Raw genomic sequence first — 25,514 nt, 5'->3', positions numbered from 1 at the left:
TAGCAGGAATCATAAACAATTTTTAACCTTTTTAGGTAAGGTCAATTTATGGTTCGCGTTTATGCGGGATACTGAGGAAGATTAAAAAGATAACTTCAAAGGTAATTCCGATAAAAAATAAGAATCAATCGTATTCTGGTTAAAATAAAAACGAATCTGAGGAGAAGAAGAGAACAAGTTTAAAAGAATATAATTGACCAAAAACATTTAAACGGAATTTTAAGACTTCTTTAAATTCTATAATAATCTTCTTAAGTTCTAAGCTTTCTCTGGATCCTTCTTTTAGAATCATTATAATCTTCTTTTAGAAGTTTCACCTAGACTCTTGCCCGTCGTTACGCTCCTCTGACTAAAAAAAAGTAAGAGATTGTTTCCAAGACACGATCGTAAATTTGACGTAGGTAGTTATGATATCACAGCAAAAGTATAGTAATTGATTTTTTAACTCGTTATCAGTGAAAAATTTCCATAGGTTGAAATTCGGAAGCAATTTGAGAGTTCTGTTTTTGAGGTGATCTATCGATGTTCATGAAGCCAAGCCATGCCAATCCTGGACGATATGTCTTGAATTCAAGCTCTTACTCTTTAGTTTACTCTTTTATTAGTCATTTGTGGTCCTTAAAAGTACCGATGGGTTGGAAGCTTGGAAGCTTGTTAAGAACAATACTGTGGAAATTTTCCCTAGATGTTTTTGGAAATGATAGTGGTGTGGAAATGAAATATGTAGGTATTAGGGAAAACACATCTATCACAGAATCTGAGCCTACTGGACGGTACCTACGTTTACACTTTGTGATGCAAATTTTAGGCCCCTTATATTAAGAGAACTCAGCAAGTTTTTTTTGGCGTAATGCTCTTAATAGGAGGGCCTAAAATTTGCACCAAAATGCATAAAGTTTGGTACCGTCTGGCATGCTCAGTGCGTGGTATCAATATTTGGCGACTGTGTTAGAGAAACCACTTTTCCCATCACCACGAAAACGCCTCGTTTTCTGATGACAAAACGCACGGCATTTTTGTTCTATTCAATAGATAATAAAAAAGGACCGTTTTGTCGAGATGGTTAATTAATGCTGATCTATTAGGGTGTTTAACACGGATAAGGCTGGCGAGTTGTATGTTATTTGGAACTTACAAACAGGCTGCTTTTTCATGGTATTGAATATCAACAAATTATCTCAACATTTAGTGGCAGACCATTCATAAGTTTTGGTAACATCAAAAATTCTATAATTCATATTAAATCTCCTATCACGTCACTACAAGGGTAATTGAGTAAACGAAAGAAACGAATCGTGCGAAGCGGAATGAAAGCCGAGTGAAAAACGAATTGCACCAATACATTCAGGCCTATAACTCTACACCTTTTATAGACCAGGTTGAGCCTTGATAGTTATAGCGAATTCGTTTATTATCGGGGTTAACACCAGTTCCAACCCAGTGCGAAACCGAACTTTTTGTTAGTGTGAACCTCAACCTGAGCTAGGTTTTAAAAACAAACGAGCAAACTGACGTTTGTCAGAAAACAAGCAGACCCAATCTTGATACCCGATCCAGGTTGGAACTGAATAATAAACGAATTCGCTATTAGCTGCTTGCGGAACTGACATCCGATGGATGACCTTTACAAATGTCCAAAACATACTCTTAAGCAAATTTATGGTGGTCCGGAAAAGAACCGTTTTGTTGTGATGGTTGAATAATGCTGAGCTATTAGAGTGTTCAACACGGATGAGGCTGGTGAGCTGTATATTGTTTGGAGCAAGGTTGACGCGCTAGGCATTGATGACCCACAGCTACTCACGAGGAAACTGATTTCCATCCATAGCGGTGCGGCTTCTTCCTCCTTCTATGGATGCTCATGTGGGCTCTTCAGCTCGCTGCTTACAGTCTGCCTTTCGTTGTGTACTGGAGAACAATGTTCAAAGCCACACGCCGAAAGCACTGCTGCTGTTGATGCTGCTTCTGCGGACACCGGCGACCGGACACCACCACAAACGGTGATTGAATGAGCACCGTTCAGTGATACAGGATCGAATTCGATTTTTAAATCTGTGAAAGGGAATGCACTGTTTGCAGGCAATCGGTGATAATTTTGATCACCATTGCTACAGTTGGACATTTGTGTATTTTTCAATAGTGACCTATTGATATACCTAGATTGGTAGATACATTTCCAATCGTTTGGCTTGTTTAGAATTAAAATCCATCTACTATTGACAGAGTTATATGTGGCCAAAACCTGACCACTTTTCGTAATGCGGTCGATTTTGGTTTTTTTAAATTGCACCCTCAATATGTTGCCGAAAGACGTAATCCTACGTCAAAATAACACAGTAGTGAGCAGGACAGTAAAGCTGAGTAGCTACGTAGTAATGGAGCAATTCCACAATGTTTGTATGTACACACTTAGAAAAAACTAATTTTATACGTGACGGAATCCATCTATGACATAACATATGAAACGTAAACAAACGTGTCTTGTAATTTTAAGTGCTCCGAGACTGAAAAGTTCGTTGCTCGATGAAAAGTACGTTTGATTAAGCTATATTTCGCGTCTGTTATGACTCAAATTTATGTCAAAAATGACGCTCGTATATGTCAGTCTCAGAGCACCTAAACTTACATGATTTTTTCTAAGTGTGTATGTAAGGTAGCCACCATTCCTTCAAGACTTGTCTTGTATGCAGCTCCACTTAATAGCAAGATCAATTTGAGCTACCGATTTGAATTCACAATATCGCTGTATGAAGGGCCAAAAACGGAGGTGCGGACCCGTAAGTAGAGACTCATACGCGAAATCCGCGGGAATTTAAGAATCTCCTTCCAACGATACGCTCCAACAAATCGAATAACACAATTCGCAATAATTATTAAGCTTCCTAATGGATGATTTGTTAAGAAGGGCGCGTCAATCGCCCTGAAACTGTTGGAGTAGAATTCACATCACCACAATCGAATCGGTAGGATAAAGAAAATGATAGTGTTTATTCCCTCCTAGACTCCGGCTGTCAATCATACCATCGTCCAGTTTCAGTTTGAATGACCCAGTATTTATTTATATAATGAAAATATATAATATATATGGAGCAATTCCCCAAGGTTTATATCCAAAACCAAAAATATGCGTCTAATTTATGGATCACTAGCTGAGTGTGCCCGGTCTTGCTCGGGATTCAATATTAGCTTGGGTTTATGCGCCGATTAAAAAAAAAAAAGCATGCTATATGGTACGTTAACCCCCCCCCCTATTATCTAAGGGGCTACCCCCTATGATTATCTCCTTATACCCCCACACTCGCCCCCACATGCCTAATTTGGTTCCATTTGCTTGATTAGTTCTCGAGTTATGCAGAAATTTCTGTTTCATTTGTATGGGAGCCCCCCCTTACAGAAGGGGGAGGTGTCTCGAACCATCATAAGAACCTTCCACGGCCCCAAAAACCCCTGTATACAAATTTTCACGCCAATCGGTTCAGTAGTTTCCGAGTCTATAAGGGTCAGACAGACAGACAGACAGACAGAAATTCATTTTTATATATATAGATAGATAGAAGAAGAAGATAGATAGATAGATAGATTACTATATGTTTTAGTGGGCAAACTTGATTATCTTTGGATTAATTTCGTTAGTCTCTGCTTCAGTGTTGAACGTTTTCTGTATCATTTGCAATATGTTTATGGGTAATTCGTACAATTTCAATTGCCATTGTTTAGAAATTAAGCGGTATATTTTTACACTGTAATGCTAAATTTTACATAAAATCATATCATCATGTATGATAAAGTGTTTCATAGTGCATCATTGTCACTTTTTTAGGGATTTTCACCGGTGTTTTAAATGATCCTTTGGGTGTTTTTCAAGGAAAATTTTTCAATTTTTTATGGGTCGTTTCATAAATTCTAAAGATGCATACTTCCAGCAGCCGTCGATAATTCTATAACTCGATGGTCCCTTCAATATCGTGTTATGGAGAGTTGACTGTATTTTGAAATCTGATTCTCTTTGTAATTTACAGCTGATCTGGCAATAACGGAGTTCTAGTAACCACGGGCGGTCAATAATACTCATGCTCTCTTACTGTGAAGTATGAAGCATTTGCCTGACAGCTAGCGTTGCCACGACGTAAGTAAAATCTTTGTTCAATAGCTCATACTAAACATATACAACCGTCAAAAAATCCACCGTTTCCTGTCCCCACGATACACGACCACTTCGTCATTCGAGTCGGTTCGGCTCCGTCAGCCAGTCTGCAGCATTGAACCGCGTAACGAACGGATGCTTATCGTTGGGCGGTTCGCGGGGGCCGTGGGTGGAAAACCATGAGCTAGAAAAGCCAATGATAAATAGATAGCAGAGACGATGACGATGACGGCGGCGAGGAGGAGAAGGTGAAACCCAAGAGAATAAGCATAGGCAGCTAAAACAAAAAAAAAAGCAAAAAGGACAAGTGGTAGCAGGCGGCCGTGGTGACGATTCCCACCGAACGAGGGTAGGAAAACATATCGATCGATTTTTTTTCCTCTCTCGAATGTTTTTCTCTTTGGCGTCTGTTTTTCCATTTCATTTTTTTTGAGTGTTTTTACGCACGCTGTGACTGCTACTCACTCACTCGCCGCATCGCGTTCTCTTTGATAGATGACATTTATTTCCCGTGCTTTTTCCTCCCCAAAGGAAGGAAAACGTGAGTTTTCTCTCACCCCCTGCAACCCTCTTGGAGTTTGATGAATTATTCATCTCTCCGAGAGAAGGACTCTTGAGCTATGGTAGGACTGGGTGTGTGTTGGTGTCATGTTTGCAACATTGTGACAGTGCTTTTTCCGATTTCTCGTTCCGAGTGAAAACTGAAAACATTTGCATTCTGGTGGTTGTGCTGCACGGCAGGAGCGATTGCAGTATGCGTGTGGTAGCATCGTCGATTTTCTCAGCCATCATTTTTGTGAGAGCGTGGCTGTCTAGATTGATCCCGTTTTCGCATTTGGGGAAAATGTTGCTTTCCCAGTCGTGAGATGCGGGCGAGAGAAAAATCGACATTTTCTCACTCCGGTCGGGGTTGGGGAAAATTCCCATTTTCAGTTTTCATCTAGCTTTGCCAGACTCAGACTGGCTCGATGTCGTGTTCGGTGCGATCGTAAGTGGCGGTGTGTCGGAAACAGTTTTCTTTTTTTTCCATTGGGCTACTGTCACTCAAATGGAAGGTGGTTTTCTAGACCCCTGATTGAGTCATACTCGAAGGAGTGAGTCGTTTCATTGTTGAAAATGGAGGAATTAAACGACCTGATTTGTGCGGGATAATCCGGGCCGACAAAAGTGAATAGCCTGAAGGAATTTGTGTAGCGTAAAAGTACAGCTATGGTGAGAGTGAGAATAGCGATGACTTGCAGGATGGGGAAGTGGGTGCGGTAAGTGGGAGAGAAAGATTCCTGTCAAGGATTTTGATTTCCAAATTTGTCTGCACGTCCCTTGTGTGGTTAGGGATTGAAAGTTTCCACTTTCCTACAACTCGGTCACATGAAAAACACGAACCTGAAAGGATAAAGCGTCGATTCTTCGTACGTCTTGTAGTGACTCCGTCTGTAGGAAGAACGGCGGAGAATCAACCCTCTGAGGGATCGGGACGGCGAATCTCGAGGGAAAAAAAAGTGATTAATATAGCGGAGTGATGGAAAATTGATGTATTTAGCGCCGACGAAGGTGCGACAGGAAGTGTTGTGTGTATCGCGTGAGGCTCAAACGGCGGCACCGCATGCTAGCAGGAAAAGCCTTTGATGGTGTGAGCAGCAAAGGGGAGAGCAAGTTATCGCAAAATATATATCAAACCAAGTGTAAATATTGTGCAGACACCCGCGTCGTGCGACAGTGATTTCCTACCCCCTCGATGCCCACAATGATGTAAACATACATTCTTCGATTACTGATAATCCATCATCGCGCACATCGTAGTAGTCATCTTCGGCAGGTGGTTTCCACCTTCGATAAGTGAGGCTGGGTAGGCTGTGAGTGTGCCATTAGGTGGAAAATTCGATCCCTATACTGGTCAAAGTAAATATCGATACTGGTTCCGAGTATTAAAGTGAAAGTGTCCCCCTTGCGGGGCATGTGTTTGTGTGTGCGTCATTATGGTGTTTTATGTCGATGTGAAAAAGTTGCTCTTTCTGCGAAATGTGCAAATGAAAAGATAACAAGCTTTGAGCCGTAATTTCATGGGATACGCAGCAGGGTGCAAGCGAGCTAGCAGAACTAGAAAGGATATAAGGAAGCTTCCCTCGCTCTCTTTCACTCGTACGCTCGCTGGAGTTCGTCTGCTGAAGGTCGGGTGCTGAAGGGTATTTGCATCATATTGCGGTGAACGTTTAAGAACAAACGGGCGGCTAAGCAGCCCTAAGGAGAGGTGAGTGGCTATGATGATCCCTTTTCGTTCCCCTTTTGGATTGGACATGTGTGTGTTCATATGTGTTGCTAGCTCATTCGGTTCAATGAACCGGACACAACAACGTCAGAATTCAATTTCAATTTAAGCTTTAATCGGTTCGAGTTTGATCCTGCTGAGCTCGGTGAAATTTATTGGCAATTCGCCAAGGAAAATAACAGGTTCTAGGGGATTTTACGTATTCTTGTCGACCCAAGCAGCGTTCATACTTCTACGGGGATGTTATCTGTGTAGAGCACGCAACTGAGTGTGTTTGTTTGTTTACTAATGTTATATTTAGCGTTTCAAATAATAAGGGACTATTGATTCTCTTCATGGGTTTTCTCTTTTAGTAATAACTCTTCTTAGACTTTCTCTTTTGACAACCACGGCTATATAAACAGATTTCGTGCTATTTTTGCCACATAGTTCGATAAAGAAAGTTTTGATACAGTGTCCAATTAGCGTTTTTGATCCACCATCCATGTAGAGTGCGCCAGGTGATTTTGAGAGGAAATTTCATCCAAACCGTCTGTTTACATCAAAATAACGATTTTGAAAACTCTAAATAATGTATATTTTATTGCACATCTTGCAAATTTCCATCGGGAGTGGTCTTATTTTACGATTATCCACAGATCTAAACTGATTTACAGCTCAAATAACCATGCATTACAAATTCGGAAGATCATAACCGCTGGGATAGTTTTATGAATGTTCATTTTTATCAACAAAAATATGTGGAAGTACCAGCCGGATCACTGCAATATCGCTACAGATAACAAAATATTCCACCTGGATGACGATTACAACCACCTGCGTTGGATAAATTAATCAGGAAAGGTGAAAATATTGTACTCTTCCTATGCTTACGGCGAAAATTTCAGCTCTCATCACACTTTTGAGGATTCCCATATTCACCACGACACGACTGGACAATTGCTTACCGACCCCACTGACCAGCTGAAACGCTGGTTTGAGCACTTCGAACAACTTCTTCAAGTTTCGACGGCCAACCAGCCATCAACATCTCGGCATGATCCGCCTAGGGTGCAGCGCATCACTCGCGTCAATTCCGAGGCCTCATCACTGCAGGAGATTGAAGCAGCTATCTGAAGCATGAAATCCAACAAGGCTCCAGGGGTCGATCGCATATCAGCAGAGATGCTCAAAGCTGACCCCATGCTATCCGCACAAATGTTGCATCAACTATTCTGTAATATCTGGGACACCGCGACTTTTCCGGCCGACTGGATGCAGGGCATCTTAGTGAAGGTCCCAAAGAAGGGGGATCTGGCTGTGTGCGACAATTGGCGAGGCATCATGTTACTGTGTATTGTTCTCAAAGTTCTGTGCAAAGTTATCCTGAATCGGATACAAGAGAAGATCGACGCGACTCTCCGACGGCAGTAGGCAGGATTCCGTGCCGGAAGATCTTGTGTGGACCATATTGTCACGCTCCGCATCATCCTGGAGCAGGTCAATGAATTCCAAGAGTCCCTTTATTTGGTATTCATTGACTACGAAAAAGCTTTCGACCATCTCAATCACGAGAATCTGTGGGGCGCCCTGAGACGCAAGGGAGTCCCGGATAAAATCGTCAACCTCATCGAAGCGCAGTATGAGGCTTTCACGTGCAGAGTTCTGCATAACAGAGCCTTGTCCGACCCTATCCGGGTAGTCTCTGGTGTGAGACAAGGATGTATACTATCACCGCTACTATTTCTCATCGTAATCGACGAGATCATGGTAGGTGCAATTGACCGTGTACCGAACCGAACTATCACCATGGAGCATCTCAACGACTTCGATTTGGCTGATGATGTTGACAAATAGCGTCGGACGGCGGGACCAAGAGCGACATAGGTGCACGAATCAAGAAGGCTAGGGCTGCCTTTGCGAGTTCACGAAACGTATGGATATCCAACCAGATAAGTCAACGCACCAAAATCCGAATTTTCAACTCGAACGTGAAATCTGTGTTGTTATACGCCAGCGAGACGTGGTGTGTATCAGCGGAGAACACTCAAAAGCTGCAGGTCTTCATCAACCGATGCCTGCGGTATATAATTCGTGCCTGGTGGCCTCACAACTGGATCTCGAATGCCGAGCTCCATTGTCGATGTCATCAGAAGCCGATAGCAACAGAAATTCGAGAGCAAAAGTGGAGGTGGGTCGGCCACACACTTCGACGGGGCGGAAACGAAATCTGCAAGCAAGCGCTGGATTGGAATCCAGCAGGGTATCGCAGCAGAGGCAGACCCAGGGGCTCATGGCGGCGAAGCCTCAATAAGGAAATTAAGCAAGTTGATAGAAATCTGACCTGGGCCCAGGTCAAGGCAAAAGCGAGCAGCCGCCCAGGATGGAAGTCTTTCACGTTGGCCCTTTGCACCGCTGGTGGTGCACAGGACCCTTAAGTAAGTAAACATATTCACCACCAAAAGCTGATACGATCGCTTTGTTGCTACACTGAAAATGTATTTTCGTCATTTCTCTGAAAACCGTTTCGTAAAAATGAATATCGTACATACAACACATCTTTCATAAATGGTACGAAACATTCGTTTTTCCTGTCATCTGGCGCAATGTCAATATTACGCCTTATTCGTATAATGTACAAATACATCTTCGTACAATCAAACCAACAACTTCGCTTATTGTCTCCTAAAGTGCTGATAGTGTGTTGGAGAGGGGATATTTTTTTTAGAAATATTGTCGGTTTGACCAATACATGCAAGCTACCACAATAAATCAAATTACTCGTCGCGGTGGTTTTATGTAAGAGAAAAAAAAATACATGCAAGCAGCAGAAAAAGCAATAGAAATCGAAGTACCGCTCCATGAGTGCTTCTTATTTGCCTTTAGCTTTACCATTTCTCATAACACAGATAGAGCGATGGATACAGCACGGATCTTACGATCGCAAAGTTCCTGAGTCGAGTCTGGTCTAAAGCCTATTTTTATTTTTTGTCATATTTATTCCTTCCAATGATGAAGTTATTTTTACCCATCCTCACTAACACACTCCACATTTTTCGGTTTCCACAACCAACACTCGTGGACCGCTGGTTGGGTGTAGCTATAGCGAGTGTGGCAGTTCTAACGAAACTAGCTTCATACAATATACAAATCCATTTCGTTGCAGAAAACAACGAATAAATTCGTAGAACAAACGAGCGATTTCGTTGTATAAACGAAATTTTATTTTCAGTGTATTAGTTTCGCTTATTATAGAAGTGGAGAATGATTTTGCAGCTGAGTTATTAACGACGAGAATCGATACAAACAGATAGAACCTTGTGAAATGTTATATGTGTGTCATATAGAGTTCTAGGTGCGTTTGCTGGTCCTTTTACGAGCTCAGCGTTTCTAAATCAACGGGTTGTGGCCCACGGGTAGGTCAAGGGCTACTCTCAGGCACCAGAAACTTGTTTTTTTTTTCCTTGATTTGTTTTCCGTCAATCTTGTTTTCCGTGCTGAGCACCAATGCTACCGACGCCAGGGGACAGGCAGCTCTCCCACACCTGGACCCTACCCCTATCGACCCATCAACTCATGAACCGGGGACCAACTGCTTTACTTCCCTTCCGAAGGTGTCGCTTCCGAAGGAAGGCGTGATCAGAGATGTTATGCCTCAGAGCATCCCGGCGGCGTCGACTGGAATTTAAACCAGGCCTGCTGGGGTGAGAGGCAATCACGCTCACCACTACACCACCGGCGCCGCTGCCAGAAACTTGTGTAAAGTGGGAACATCGCCGTTAAGTCGCGCTAGCATCTCCTGATTTACTTTATACATTTTCCACTTTCCACCAGTTTGGTGCTAGTATCGATACATTTTCTGTTGAAAATTGCCACTAGGTGCTACCGGCACTTAGTCTCTAGTGTAAGCTGTGCATTTTTTTCGTGCCTCAACGTTTGTTCTGTGTGTCTCAGGTGGGTCGTAGACATTCAGACAACGTGGCATTTTTTTTTAATTTCATGCACAAATTATCTGGAATTTAAATTTTGTCGGGATAATTCAAATTAAGCTATAAAAACTAGCATTTGAATTTTCAACCAGTTATAACGGTATAAGAAAATTTAAAATGGATCCGTGACACACTAAAATGACCTTAACCTTGAATGATAAAAGGTTAAAAATTGCAAAAAATTGAAGTTTAACCAAATCAGGGCTGTTGAGATCCATCTAAATCAATCAACTCCGACTCCGACTTGATGACTTTGATGATAGTTTGGATATCTTGGCTTGGCTTTCAGCGAAGGCTACAAATCAAGAAGACTGGCAACTCTTCCATTTTCTCATACGAACGCTATGAGACAGGTACAGTCGCGTCATTTGCCGCTCAAAGGTAAATGCTTCGAATGAATTTGATAGCAAAGGTTACATCCTCAGAAGAAGGGTTTGTGTATTTGCTCATTTTTCTATGTGTTGCTTCCACCTTCACTCAAACGCAGCGCCATTGTATCTGTCGCTTGGATTCTGGCAAAGTTGCCAGTCTTCTTGATTTGTTGTCTTCGCTTTCAGTCACATAAACAGGAAATCAGAGAGTATAAACTTTCTGTTTTCCTTTTTATGTGACTGGAAGCCAAACAAAGAAATCAGATCACAATTACAGTTTCGATCAGTGCGTCAGGTTCATGGAATCATTTTGATATGAATATGAACTGCCATCTGCCTCATCATTCACTACCTCGTGTGAGTCTGAATGATTGAGAGGTAAACGACTCACTGACAGCCGAGCACTCAGTCAGTAGCTCAGTCAACACGTTTATTCTGCCTATATTTGTTTTGAATTTTTTTCTTCTTTATTTGAGAGATTTTTAGCCATAGGCTAGTTCATCTTTATTTGTTTTGAATGAATGAGCGTTAGTGCTGTACATTCTCAAAATCATTTGATCATTTTTGATGAAAATGAGAAAAGTAGCTATTCGCTATCAAAGGGGACCTCCTCCGAATGGGTGATATAAGTTGCTTAGTCATTTGACGAAGGCATCGATCATTCTCATTTGAGAAACGCTATATATCATTCAATTGAGTGTAACATACACACAAACGGAGCTCTGGTGGACATTCCGGCGAAAAAGCAAAGCCAACCCGACACCAACCTGACTTCTATCAAACCCCAACCCGATGTTGACCCGACATAAACACAAAATGGACCCGACAACAACACGACATTGGGTCGACATCGATCTTAAATTAGCCTTACATTGATCCGACATCGGGTCAACTTGTCTGTTCGGGACCATTTTGCTGGATTTCTTCCATACTCCACTGTCGTATATCAAATGATAGTGAGTGACTCAATTGACAGTGACAATGAGCTTCGAATTAGCAAGTGGCTCTCCAAATTATGGTCATGTGAGAATTCGTTTATACAGAATTGATTGAATGGTTGTATTGGATCATCTTCAATCGAATGATATGAACATTTACAGCACTGCTGAGCGTACATTTTCTATGGAAAAATGACTCAATTACATGCGGTGTGAGCGAAGGCAAGCGGTGTGCGTCGCCTGCTCGTGAGTGACTGAATGTTTTTGTTGGCTCTTTCATTGCCTCGTCCTTTACCGTTTGGTACAAACGGTCTGCACAGAGCAATGGATTGTGCAGTGCTTTCACACTCAGCCTAGGCAGTCAATAATTTTACGCTCTGGTTTCGATAACCAGTGTCAGATAATTCGGAATTTTTCAAAGATATTCTCGTTCACTGATTCCAATATTTGCTATATATATAAACAATCTAAATATCAATACAGTTAATCATGCTACGTATTTTGGGAAATGATGAGAATACATCTGCGTAAAAAGGTTATAAAATGTAAATGCTTTGAAAATTAAAATTGGCTTTTTTTAAATAATGTAACCAAATTCGAAGCGATCCATGTTTGCTTATGGTACAAATATTTGTCAGGTTAAAATTTCAAGCATAAACATTTAACTAGCGTATTCTGGAATGCCATGAAACTTATCAATAACATTAAAAATTACTTTTAAAATTGATTGACTTACAATAATGTATCGCCAATTATCTTCAAAAAGTCTCAATGGCTCCCAATCGATTGAGCTTATCACAATTTTAAACGAAAAGGTTTTATTTTCTATCGATGATAGTCATCTTCAGACTATATTGAATAACTTCGAATTAAATGGATCTCTCAAGCTTTCACAACTTCTAATGGAACAGTTTCGAATGCAATGCAAATGCTTCTGGCGATAATGATAGTGGTCTACGACACATTGTAGTACGGAAACTAGACCGATAGCTATGGATTCTCCTCGCTGTTGAATTTGATCAAGCTTTATAACCTCTGATTGTCATCAGCAAATCGCTGTATGAAGGGCTTAAAACGAATGGATGGATTGATAGGCAATTCACCTATTCATTTCCTTGGGACAATTAAGAATCTCCTTCCAATAACTTGGCAAGTCAATTGATCAGAAAACGAGCCATCCAACAGGAAGATGCCCCAATGAATGGGGAGAAGAGCCCGCCCTTTATCCACGAAATGTTAGCAACAGCGACTTGACATCTTCACTCTCCCCATCCAAATCGCTTCAATTGGGTGCTATGATGGTCCCTCATCACCCTGATCTTTTTAATTTATAGTAATATGTAATACAATAATCAAATAATCAGAAGCATAGTGTATTCAAAATTATGCGAGTCGATTGAAATCTGCCGAAAATAAATTAGGGCTAAGTTGATACTCAACATAGAAGCGTAGATGCATAGGTGAAGGATAAGAAAAAGAAGGTTCAAAGGTGTTTACATGCTGAATTAGAAGTCGTCGAGATTGAATGCGCATGTTTAAATATTGTTGTTCCAGTTTTCTTTAAACTAGTTCGTTTATTTGGAAGGCTCAATCGCGTTAGCTTTACGGAGCCGATAGTTCATTGTTCTTTGTTTATAACAAAATTCAATCAATTCTATGTCTAGTAGGAGTTGGGCCGAATACTCGCGGCTTACTCGAGGTTAGAGAGGTACATTGTCGAAGGATAGGATCATTGGAGGAGCTTGGGGGTAAGGTTTCGTTGTCTCATCAGAGCGTTGTCACCAGTATGAACGGTAGTGCGGTTCTAGTTTCGTCTGGAGTTCGACCGGCTATGGTGACCAGTGGGCGACGATGAGACTCATCGAGACGGGGGACAAGACAAACAAAAACTATTAAAGAGAGACAAAAGACAAAGGAATTAAATTCTTATACTAGACATTTGAAGAAACACATAAACCGACTGCATATAGCAGATATCGCGAGTTCCCAACACGTCTCTGATAGGAACATAATTGTTGTTCCAGTTATCTAGATGAAGATGGTGCTACCTCTTTTACCTTTTATGTGATACCAAACATCACAGAAGTTAACGTTGAAGCATAGACCAGGTCCATGATGTCCATACACTCGTTCCGATAAGGGGCTCTATGGTACCCCTCATACTGTATGGTCAGCTTCTTCTTCTTCAGGTTCACTCACCACCCAGAATGAACGCTCGATCTATCATAGATTTGATTTTTTTTCCTTTGGTTTGTTTTTTCCGTCGATCTTGTTTTCCGTGCTGAGCACCAAAGCTCCCACACCTGGACCCATCAAACTCATGAACCGGGGACCAACGGCTTTACTTCCCATCCGAAGGAAGGCGTGATCAGAGATGTTATGCCTCAGAACATCCCGGCGGCGCCGACTGGGATTGAACCCAGGCCTGCTGGGGTGAGAGGTAATCACGCTTACCACTACACCACCGGCGCCGTTGGCCATAGATTTGATATACTTAGTAATATCTAATAGTGTTACAAACGAAAAAGAGATACAACCAGGATTAGTTTCTAAAGTAATAAATTCATCTGAACACCCAACTAACCATATTGTGTCTTAGTGACATTTTCACTCTGAACCTACATTCAAAGTTCTTTTGTGATCATATGGCTACTTGGATACTCACGTAAAATGTTGTGCAGGTACTACAAGTTCAACAACGCCCAACTATGGACAGCTCAATGTTGCTACTCCGTTATTGCCAGAACAGCTGTAATTACACCCAGAACCAATAGAAGATGCTTGGGACTAGCAATCCCCAATGTGTAAAAACTGGCAACCTCAAACTAGGCAATACCAGAGCCCGAATGCAAGTCAAGAAAGGAATGGTTGGAATTCGAGACATCCTCTGCATTTCTATGAGGAATCACTGGGATGTTGCATGAAAGGATTGGGTTTGCAGCAGGATTCGTTTTGGTAAACGATAGCTTGGGATTGAGCCCACGGTCTTCTGCAAGCAAAGTATTTATGCAAAAATATTTGCCACTAGACAAACGAGCTCCTTATATTACAACGCACTACTTAATATGAAGTTGTTGTTATTACCATGTATCACACAAATGAAACAACCCAAGTAACATTTTACGTTTTATGAAATACTACAAGGCTACTATAAAACAACAATCATAAAACTTTGGTCAAGACGGTTTTGCCTTTATTATATCCACCAAAACCTCATTAAGACTAGAATCTGTCTAGTTTTCCCACCCCGAAGAAGGTTTTGAAGGGCATATTTTCGAAGCATTTCAAGATCGATTTGCTGCAAAATGGTTATACGACGAAAGCATTGAGAACCATTTGAAATCCTTATCAATACTACAATAAAAGCCATTTGAAATAAATAATTATGGCATTTGCCTTTGACGCTTGCTAACCGCACTGAAAATAAAGCATCAATCAAGATAAAAAGGGATACATAAATATCATCAGTTCTTGCCAAATTCTTTGTTCAAAAATGAATCTTACAACAATCTTCTATAAATTTCCTCATCTAATGTGAGAGAATTAATCATTTTGTTCGACCATTTTCCGCAGAGATGGCGCTGTTCCGCTGGTAGGAAGTGATAAAAATCCCCATATAGAAATTGAGAGAAGTGGGAATAATTCGCTTTCGGTGCATATTCAGGTGAAAAAAAATGAACGACAACCTAAAGAAATTAATCAGGGACTTTGTCGTTCAGTTTTTTCCCGGAAATTATTGTTAAACAATTTTACCTGCTTTACTACCAGTCCCCAGAGAGCCAAAAAAATTCAAATTTGAGAGAAAAATTCTCTCTCACGACCTCAATCTCTCAACATGCCATGTATTTTGTTGCCACTCGTTTTGTGATTTCCCTTTCACAGATTACAAAATAGAGTACCTGACACTACAAAACCTGTCTGGTACCTCTCTGTATGTATTTGCTTTAACATTTGAAGTCCCTCCTTTTTTACATATTCTGCGAAAAAGATACTTTATGCCCCGCCCCATACATAAAATTCGGCGGGAAATTATGTGAGGGGTGAGCTATTTTGTGTGCAGAATGTGTAACAAAGGAGGGACTTCGAATAATAATCTAAATGCATATATAGAGGTACCAGACATGGTTTGCACTGCAGTGTCCTCTGTGAACAATTATAGGAAAACAGATTGTGCCTAGTTTCCGATAGACGTCACCGCAAACAACAGCTGTGACATCTGATGGAACATGAATGCAGAAGCTTGACAAAATGATTAATTACCAAAATTATCAAACCAGTTCTCATTTTGTGGTCTATTTTTTAGGTGACAGCTTAAATCTTATGTGAAATATGCTTCAAAAGATCGAAAAAAATAAGTCCGCCTTCGGAAATCGTTGATTTTACTTATTATTTTTAATTCAGGAAAATGCTTAAATCTAATTTGACGGCTTCCAGTGCTTCATGAACCGCATTCACTCATTCTTCTCAGTCGGCTGTTCTGTATTTGTTGACCGGTTCAGTCAGAGCTGCTGGGCCTCCCAGGAAGTTCTGGAATTGGAGTCTTTTTCCTTTCGGTCGACAGCATTGCTACATTTATTCCTCCTACTATCGCTAGTATTATTATTCGACTGTCCTTTGGCATTTCCTTGTGATTCTTCGTTTAAAAGCTCCAAACGATTTATTTGTTCTCTGTCTCTAGGTGGATCCATATTTTTAGTTTAATTTGTAAACAGTAGGGAGTTGTGATACACTTTATTGACACGAAAAAGCAGCAATATATGCTTTTTGCTCCCATTTGAAACCGAACGGTTTTATAATTGCTTTTATAATGATAAAATGCTTTTATGGAGTATTTTGTCGTGGCATCAATAAAAAATACCAAGCAGGTTTATGATTGACTAACTGAACAGTTTTATACAGGGAGAGAGTGCTGCTTTAAATTAATTTTTTAAACCAGACCCGTTTTGACTTTATCGTCAGACTTTGAAAGGTTTTTAAAACAGCAAAATTCTGAACTACTGACCAAGAATGTGATGCACTTTTAAATGCTGTATTTAAACTAAAAAGATTGCTTATTGCCATATAAATCAGTGTGAAAACCAAAAAGCTGCAAAATTGTTACTTGGGAAACAAAGGGATTAACGAATCTTGAATGTGCAGGAGCTTGAGATCAAATTCATGATATTCTGCTCAGTAAGCAAAAGTGGTAGTTCCAAGGCCACCAAGCCCCTCATATAACATCATACCATCTATGATCGAGTTGTCAAACAAGTTTTGCAAAACTCACGATAAGCAAGCGTGAAAGGACCTGGAATTGATCCCACGTTTGTCTGCTCAGCAAGCAAAAACGGTTGTCTAAGGCAGCCGAGTCCCTCATATCACATCACATCAAATTGGCCGCAAATGTTAAGGAGATAAATTTTTAAAAAAATATCAAACTCAGATGCCAAACTTTCAATTATATGGGTCTTTCAATGTGATTGATCTCCTATACAAATAAAAATGGGCAGGCGATTAAACAATTATTTAAATTACTAAGGTCATCATTTTTAACGAAAAATCGCGCATGGTCTTAACGTAAATTTTACCAATATTTGACACATTAACTATTTGTTTGTATTACTTCTGTGAAGTTAAACAGTTACATAGTATAAGATACTAATCTAAAATAACAGGCTAAAGTGGTTATTTTTCATACGATAGATGAGGAGTTGAAAGTATAGAGTTGATAGTTCCGTTAGAGTACGGCAGTATGAAATTTGTCCTTGCTCACTTTCTACTCTATAAACACAATTTTCACACTGCCGTACTCTATCGCAACTATCAACTCTATACTTTCATCTCCTCATCTATTGTATAAAAATTATCACTTTAGTCTGTTATTTGAAATTAGCATCTTCAACTAAATATTTGACAATTTTTAACGAAAATGAACACAATTTTGAGCAAGCTGCTATCAACTTTTAAATAAAATGCTTATTGTGCAATTACGCACAATAGATGCGAATCAATCAGATTTTTTTCGCTCTGTCCATAAAAAATAAAAATCCAGTTTAAATATAAAAGAACTAAAATTTTACATTACAGATCATAGATTAAGATAAAGAATAAAGAATTTAATTCTTTTTTACAATTGTCATCGCATTTCTGAATGGTTTTGAGTCGACTAAATTAGATATTTAGCTATTTAAGCAGTTTCACACCAAATGACGAATCGAAAAAACTCGACCTTCTTCGATTTGCATTAAACTTGGCATAATTGATTATTATGGGCAATGATTCACATAATTTGCAAAAATTCATCCATTTTGGATCTTTAAAATTTTCAAAATGGCGATTTTGATATTTAAACAAAAAATTGCACGGAAACGGCACTTCTTATCGAAATGACATCTGAGACAATCTTGTGTTTTTAGTAAATCCCATTAGTTAAAAACCTTTCAAATTTCTCAACATGTCCTGCATACTTGGAAAAAATAATGTAAATTTAGGTGCTCTAAGAGTGCCATATACGAGCGTCAATTTTGACATAAATTTAAGTCATAACAGATGCGAAATATAGCTCAATCAAACGTACTTTTCGTCGAGCAACGAACTTTTCAATCTCGGAGCACTTAATGTTTGTTGACATGTTTGTTTACGTCTCATCTCTTATGTCAAAGATGGATTCCGTCACGTGTTAAAATATTTATTTCTAAGTGTGTGGTTCGATTTTTCAATTTGGTTATTTAAATGGAAACTTTGTATCCGGGTAACTTATCACGCACATAACGGTTCAATTCTATCACTACGTGGTATTAATGCGCAGGTGAACTTTTTTAACATGTTGTTTTTCCAAATCCTGATCATCCAGAACGTTAAAGTAACAGATAGTTTAATTCGATAATTCATAAATCATTCAGTCAGCATTAAACGACAGATTAAAAGGTCAGGTTCTCTATATGTTCACTGCAGTGAGTATAGGTATGTATGTTACAAAAATTTCCTCTATGCCTCCGGTGGAACAACTTCGATCTTCGATAATCAACATCATCATCGTCGTCGTCGTCGTCGTCGCCAGGGGACACAGCAAATTGGATTTGTCTTACAAACAGAGTGTGTGACCTTTCCCTCGTGCCTCTTGGTTGATTCTCCCTCATCCCACTCATCTAAGGTATACATTTATGTCCAAAAGGATTTCAAATCTAGCAACTATATATCACATAAACACACACACACACACACTTGTGCTGTCGTCATCGTCGACAGTCTGGAAACACCTAGGCAGAAGCCTAAACAATCGAGTGCTCAAATCCCGGATTCCTGGGAGGAAGCAATTCTAAACTGTAGACGAACACACTCACAATGTTCAACCTACAGCATGAATAATTTGCCAGGCAATTTATTTCTCGGTTCACCGGCCTTCTGTCAGCTGCCGACGACGGTGGATGCGATGACCTTTGCAAGCGGGATCTGGCACTACCAGATCCTGTGCTGTGTTTGTACGTGAGTAAGTGGAGTGAGTTTGCGGTTTACTGCTGACTGGGGACGGACTGGGAATTAACTAGTTGATGACGAGCAAATTGAATCTAGGCCACCCGAACAAGGTCCAAGCTGGAACTAAGAGGCATCGAACGTAGATTAGATTGCAATCTAACTAACTAGATGAGGTGAAACCAGTTGTTGTCTGTGGAAATGGATATTCTCTTTGTTGAATTCCTAATTAATTTGGTCTACCGAACGTTGTATATTTTAGCAACTGAAACCAGCATTCTACTGTATACTCTCGCAGAGGAAGTACAACATCTCCATGCAATCATTATCGCCTACGATGTAATCGAGCAAAGTAATCTGAGGACAAAATTCGGCCTCTGTTTCCTGGTCGTTTTCTCCAACCCAAAAGCGAGGATTCGTCCGCCCAAGTGGGCTGTTCCGCTGGGCGAATTCAACGGCTCTCCTCTCCTCCTCGGCTCCCACGACCGATCCCAGCATCCACCCGTTTTGGTAGCAATATTTAGCTGCATCGAACCAGGTAGCCTGTGAGGAGCATGATTCTTCACTCAGTGCACTCTACATTTGGTTAATTAATGGTTTGTTGTTACCTTGAAATCTGGAACTATAAGGTCAGTGATTTGACCATGGCTTGACGGCAGAAGGGCACCAACTGCGAGTAGCACAAACAGGAGCGGAAAGTACGCCATGGCGGTCAATACTGGGTACTGGCCTTGAAATTGTAATTTATAGTACAACGCTACACTGCTTATGAGTGCCGGAGAAAATCGATTCGACGGCGATAAAACCGCGTCGTGGTTGAATTTCACAAACTTGCAAAACTGCATTAGATGAGTGATTAGACTGTTTCCATCACTAGAAAAAGGTTGCCTCGGTGATGAATCAATCATACTGACGGCTAAAAACTCAATCTCGCGAACAAACTATACCAAATGAAATAAGAATCATTCCTCTACCTGTCTGTGTTATTAGTTTTTAATATTGAGCTTAATTCGCGAGAAATCGGCGATTAGCGTGTTTGTTTACAAAAGCAATTACACCCTAATCTCGAAGCTCTCCAGAAATGTCTAAATGTGAAATAATGTGTCAATTCTCCGTATGTGTACTTTTGAGAGACTCGTTATTTCATGTTTAAAAGCCGTCGGTTGGTGTCAAGTAGTTTTCATTTAATTTTGTCTATGTCATCAAATAAAATTAAATTCATTATGAATTGTGTAGTACCATTTTCGAATTTTTTTATCCAAGACACCAACCAGTATGTATATTTGTAATAAAATGCTGTCTGTTCCTGTCATCCTTTCTGTTCGTCCGGGTTAGAAAGTCTATTGCAAATGACTCATGATTTCATGAACATAGCGTATTTTCATGTTCTGAAAATACACCATGAATAATATTCATGATATCATGAACTATGTTTGCGTAACGCACCCAAGATTCCCGAATTCATGAACTAAATTCACAAGTTTAACTTTTAGTTTTTAAACCAAAAGATATAAAAAAAAAACAAAATAAAGCAACAGACTGGATTCGAACCAAGAATTTTACGATCATTAAAACACAGAGAACAGACGTCCAACTTCCACCAGAAACTTGTGTAAAGATAAGTGGGAACGTCACCGGTACGTAGCGCTAGCATCTCCTGATTTCCTCTATAAATTTTCCACTTTCGACCAATTTAGCGCTAGTAACGATAGCTTTTCGGTTGAAAAATAACCACCCGGCACTACCGGCACTTAGTGTCCAGTGTAAATTGTGCAACGCCAGCGCCATCATGTTGTCAAAGCGGGTTTTTAAGTGGGGAAATCGGCGTTGGTGGCGCTTCAGTCGAATAGGAATCTGTGCACAAGTTCTTACAGAAATTTAGTTTCAGCCTCAACGTCTGTTCACTGTGATTAAAAGCCACAAATTGACCACTGGACTATCAGTACACTCCAAAATATAACTGAACAATGAATGATTAATATTTAATCATTTAATGGTTTGTCAATATTTATAAATTGGTTTGATTACAATTCGATTTCAAATTTATACTAAGTCGGGATAAATGCGTAGAATTCGTTCAGTGTATAGGTATTAACGTAAATATTGCAATGGCGCCCGTCATAGTTGTTATCGTTCCGTTTTTAATTTTTCTTAGTAAATCTCGGTCGTTTGATTCCATCGGTAGATTAGTGGCCTAATATGGACTAATATAATGAAAAAAAAAATCACTTTCAATTAACAGGTAATGTAATAATCATCATTGAAAATCAACTGCCGGAGGCCGGATTTTAATAGGATCGGAAGCATGATGTTCTAAACCGATTTGTTCAAAAATGGAGTTTCAAGCCTCTGACGATCGGATGCTCAAGTGATGTTCGTAGGCTTGAATGAGGAGCCATTAGTAGAAGTGCTGATACCACCCTTTTTAGCTACTGCTACCATGTGCACCAGACCATGGTCGGAAATTGTCGTATATGTGCTTGGTGGAGGTGGAAAAATCTCCGAAGTCCATTGCTGCATGCGCTATGCCGGTCATTAAGGAATGGCGAATCAATACCATCTCGGAAATGAGCTGTAAGGCTCACGAAAGAGTATAAGTATCAGACTATGGCATTCAAATCGGATCGTTCTCGGTTCACCGATATCGACCATAGTGCAAAGCGTGCCGTCGAAGACGAGGAAATCGGTTAAGACGATCATGACCAGATGCATCCGCTGTACCAGCTGAATTCGAATCCAGATTGGAACGTTCGTCGAGAAGGTCTTCCTGGCGGAGTTGTCCGGAAAAGCGATTGACCTTAGCCCGTGGTTGGTCTTACAGCTTCGTAGCTCATCCTAGGATGTAGTGTGGAACCATCTCGATGTGGCTTCAGCGGTTCAGCGTTCTGCTGGGCATACCGTTGAGGCCCATACAGATCGGGGTGGTTCGCGCTACGTTTTAGAGGTCAGTAATCCTGCTGATGCTGAAAAGCTGAAGCATATCACTGAAATAAGTGAAGGGTTCAAGGTTCGGGTGGGTGCACACCCTTTCTTGAACAAAATTCGTTGCGTGATATCAAGTGTGAATATCATCAACGAATCGGAGCAGATTCTGAAGGAGCATTTGAATCTGCAAGGGTAGTGGCGAGGGGAAGGTTGACACCTCATCCGTGGTGTTAACTTTCGAGGGGACCAGCTTTCCGGAAACGGTTAAGTTTGGTCTCTCCTCATCATTAAGACCCGAGCGTACTACGCCTTGCCCTTGCAGTGTTACAACTGCTATGGGTATGGGCATGGTCGCATGGGTTGCAAGAACAAGACCAGGTGCAAGGTATGTTCAGAGGTCCACCCGGCTGCTGAGAAATGTGGAGCAAAGGCCTTCTGCTCCAATTGTCGAGGCAATCATCAGCCGACTAACCGTAGGTGCCCTACCTACGTGAAGGGAGCTGATATTCCGAGGATCAAAACCAACCTTGGTGTCTCCTTTGGGGATGCCAAGAAGGTTTACAGTGACGAGCGAAGTGGGAAGTCCTATGCAGCGGTTGCTGCTGGGACGGCACCTGTTGACTCTGGTAAGGGTCAGCAGGTGTCTTTTTTACCTCCTAAAGGTACGAAGAAGAAGAAGAAGAAGAAGAAGAAGGCTAGGCAGGGGGCTGCGAAATCGAACCTTCAGGGCAAGGGAACAGACGGAGCTTCATCTGTTAAGTGTGCGAAGACCGGTAAAAAGGGGACTACCCAGTGCAAGAGTACTGGGGTTGGTGCTAGTCCACCTGCCAGCCTTGCGCGAAATGCTGCCAAGAGTGGAAAGGCTACTGGTAGGGAGGGCAAAGTGCTAAACCAAGAGGTTGACACCGACCCCTTGCCTGATGCCGAAACACCAACCGATAAGGACAAACAGCTCCTGGAAAAGTTGGTGGAAAGCCTGCGAAAGGAGGTCGCCCTTGGCAAGGGGAAAATCAAACTACTCAAGGAGTCGAAGACTCGCCTTGAGATGGAATGTGCTTCCCTTGTTGGACAACTCGAAAGAGTAGGCGTTAACCTCGACTCTGATGAGAACGAGGTTACTGCTCCCGTGACTCGTAGGAAACGGAAACAGACCGCCGGCCTCGAGGACACTCGTGGCCATAAGAGCCGTAAAAGAGGAGAAACTGCAGCACCTTCTCCCCCTATAGACTCGGTATCGGAGCGCGAAAGCGACGCTGTTACCGGTAATAAGCAGTTACCATGTCTGATGTCCCACGGCAGAATGGTAAAGAGCCATAGAACGTAATACTGCAATGGAATGTCCATGGGTTGCGATCAAAGTTATCTGAGATCCAACTATTGACTAAGAAACTGAACCCTTGTGTCATCGACCTCCAAGAAACGATGGCCAAGATAGCAGATTTACCTCCAAACTATCTTGATCGTAGATATAAGTGGTAAATTAAGCCTCACATTAATGCCTACATCCACGGCACTGGATTGGCTATTAGAGAAGATATACCACATAAGGTAGAGCAGTTGGATACTGAACTGGAGGCCACTGCGGTTACCATTCAGTTTCCGCTGACTGTTGTTAGCTTATACATGGCTCCGAGGAATAGTATAGAAGGTTGGCAAAGAAGTGAACGTCATCGGCAAACTGCAAGATCTCATCTCTCAGCTGCCTGTTCCTTATGTGATAGTGGGCGATCTGAATGCGCATCACCCCTCCTGGGGATCACATTAGACTGACGTTCGTGGTGAGAGGTTGTATCAGCTACTGGACACGTTGGGTTGTTCAGTGCTGAACGATGGCAGACCGACTCGGTTCGATCCCACCACCGAGGTAGAGTCCGTGATTGATCTGGCCATAGCCTCTTGGGATGTAGCCAGCCAGTTTATCTGGCGGGTTGACGATGACTTACATGGAAGTGATCATTTCCCTATTTCATTGTCACAGGCTGTAGACCTCCCGTCTACTGTGACAAGACTTAGATGGAACCTTGAGAAGGCAGATTGGGACAGCTCTGGCAAAGAAGTCTGTCGCCAACTGCCGGTATTGAGACCAGGTGACTGGACCCAAATCTTGAGTAAGGCCGCTCATCGTCACATCCCAAAGACTGGAGGGAGGGGAGGTATGAAAACTGTCCCTTGGTGGGGGACAGAAGTTCATACGGCGATTAAGGCTAGACGTAAATGTCTAAGGGAGCTGCGTAGGTTGCAGCTTGATGATCCTTCTAGGGCCGACAGATTGAGGGAGTTTCAGCTTGCTCGATCTAAATCTAGAAGCGTAATCAAAGCTGCAAAGCAGGATACATGGTCTGCTTTCACCGCGGACATATCGGAAACCACTAGCTCTGGTGAGCTATGGCGAAAGGTAAAGTCTATCGGTGGTAAGAATAAACATGTTGATAGGGTGATCAAATTGAATGGTGATTACACGAAATACCCAGGACTTATCAGTGAGGCCTTTGCTGATCAATTTGCCAAAATGTCGGTAAACAGCAATCACAGTGATGAGTTCCTGCGTGTAAAGTCATTGGCCGTGACAGGCAGCGTAGTCTTGTTAAAGACTACAACAGGGTATTCGAACTTGAAGAGCTCAACTGGGCCCTGCGCCGCGGCATTGGTAAGGCTGCCGGCCCTGACGACATTGGGTATCCCTTGCTTAGGAGATTACCTCTTGTCGGTCGATTGGCTCTTCTTGACACTATGAACGAAGTCTGGCTTTCTGACCAGATACCGGACGAGTGGAAAGAAGGGTTGGTTATTCCCATTCCCAAACCTGGGAAGGATAAAACCCTAATAGATGGTTATCGACCGATAGCCCTGATGAGCTGCATGGGAAAAACACTCGAGCGGATGGTTAACCGTCGTCTGTCAACTGAGCTGAAGGCAAGGACGGATCCACCCACAGCAACACGCATTTCGATGCGGCTATGGATCGGAGACGTTATTCTCTGAGCTCGATCATTTATTGGACAAGGCCTCGTCGGAAGATTTGCATGTAGATGTAGTCTCCCTCGATTTGTCCAAGGCATATGATATGACATGAAAGCTTCCTATCTTGACTTCCCTCAAGAGCTGGGACTTCCAAGGATGTATGTTTAATTACGTAGAAAACTTTCTACAGAACCGCAACCTCTTCCTCCAGGTTGCTGGAGAATGGCATCCCGCAAGGGTCTCGGTTACACTGTTTCTCATTGCGATGAACTCAGTGTTTGAACGCATTCCTAAGGAAGTATACATTATTGTATACGCTGATGATATTATCCTCATCGACTTAGGTAAATACGGTAGGGTGGTTAGGCATAAAATGCAGGATGCAGTGCAGTCTGTCGTTGACTGGGCAGATGGTGTTGGGTTTGTGATTTTCCCCGAGAAGTCCAAACTGCTGCACGTCTGCTTTGGTCATCATCACAGACCGAGTCT

The 25,514-nt window shown here is 41.5% G+C and overlaps 1 protein-coding gene across 2 annotated transcripts in view; it reads left to right on the top strand.

Annotated features, from left to right (window-relative positions):
• The first annotated feature begins 5,130 nt into the window (after positions 1–5,130).
• Positions 5,131–25,514, top strand: part of LOC135702720 (alpha-protein kinase 1-like) — a 365,060-nt gene continuing 344,676 nt past the window's right edge. For both annotated transcript variants that reach the window (XM_065223767.1, XM_065223766.1), the window contains exon 1: positions 5,131–6,392. The gene's annotated coding sequence lies outside the window, so the exon portion shown is untranslated. The remainder of the gene's footprint in view (positions 6,393–25,514) is intronic.

Source organism: Ochlerotatus camptorhynchus, unplaced genomic scaffold, assembly GCF_037179485.1.
Source record: "Ochlerotatus camptorhynchus isolate MF236.1 unplaced genomic scaffold, CSIRO-AGI_Acam_v1.1 ptg000196l, whole genome shotgun sequence".
Taxonomy (NCBI): Eukaryota; Metazoa; Arthropoda; class Insecta; order Diptera; family Culicidae; genus Ochlerotatus; species Ochlerotatus camptorhynchus.
This window is presented reverse-complemented; position numbering and strand designations above follow the sequence as displayed.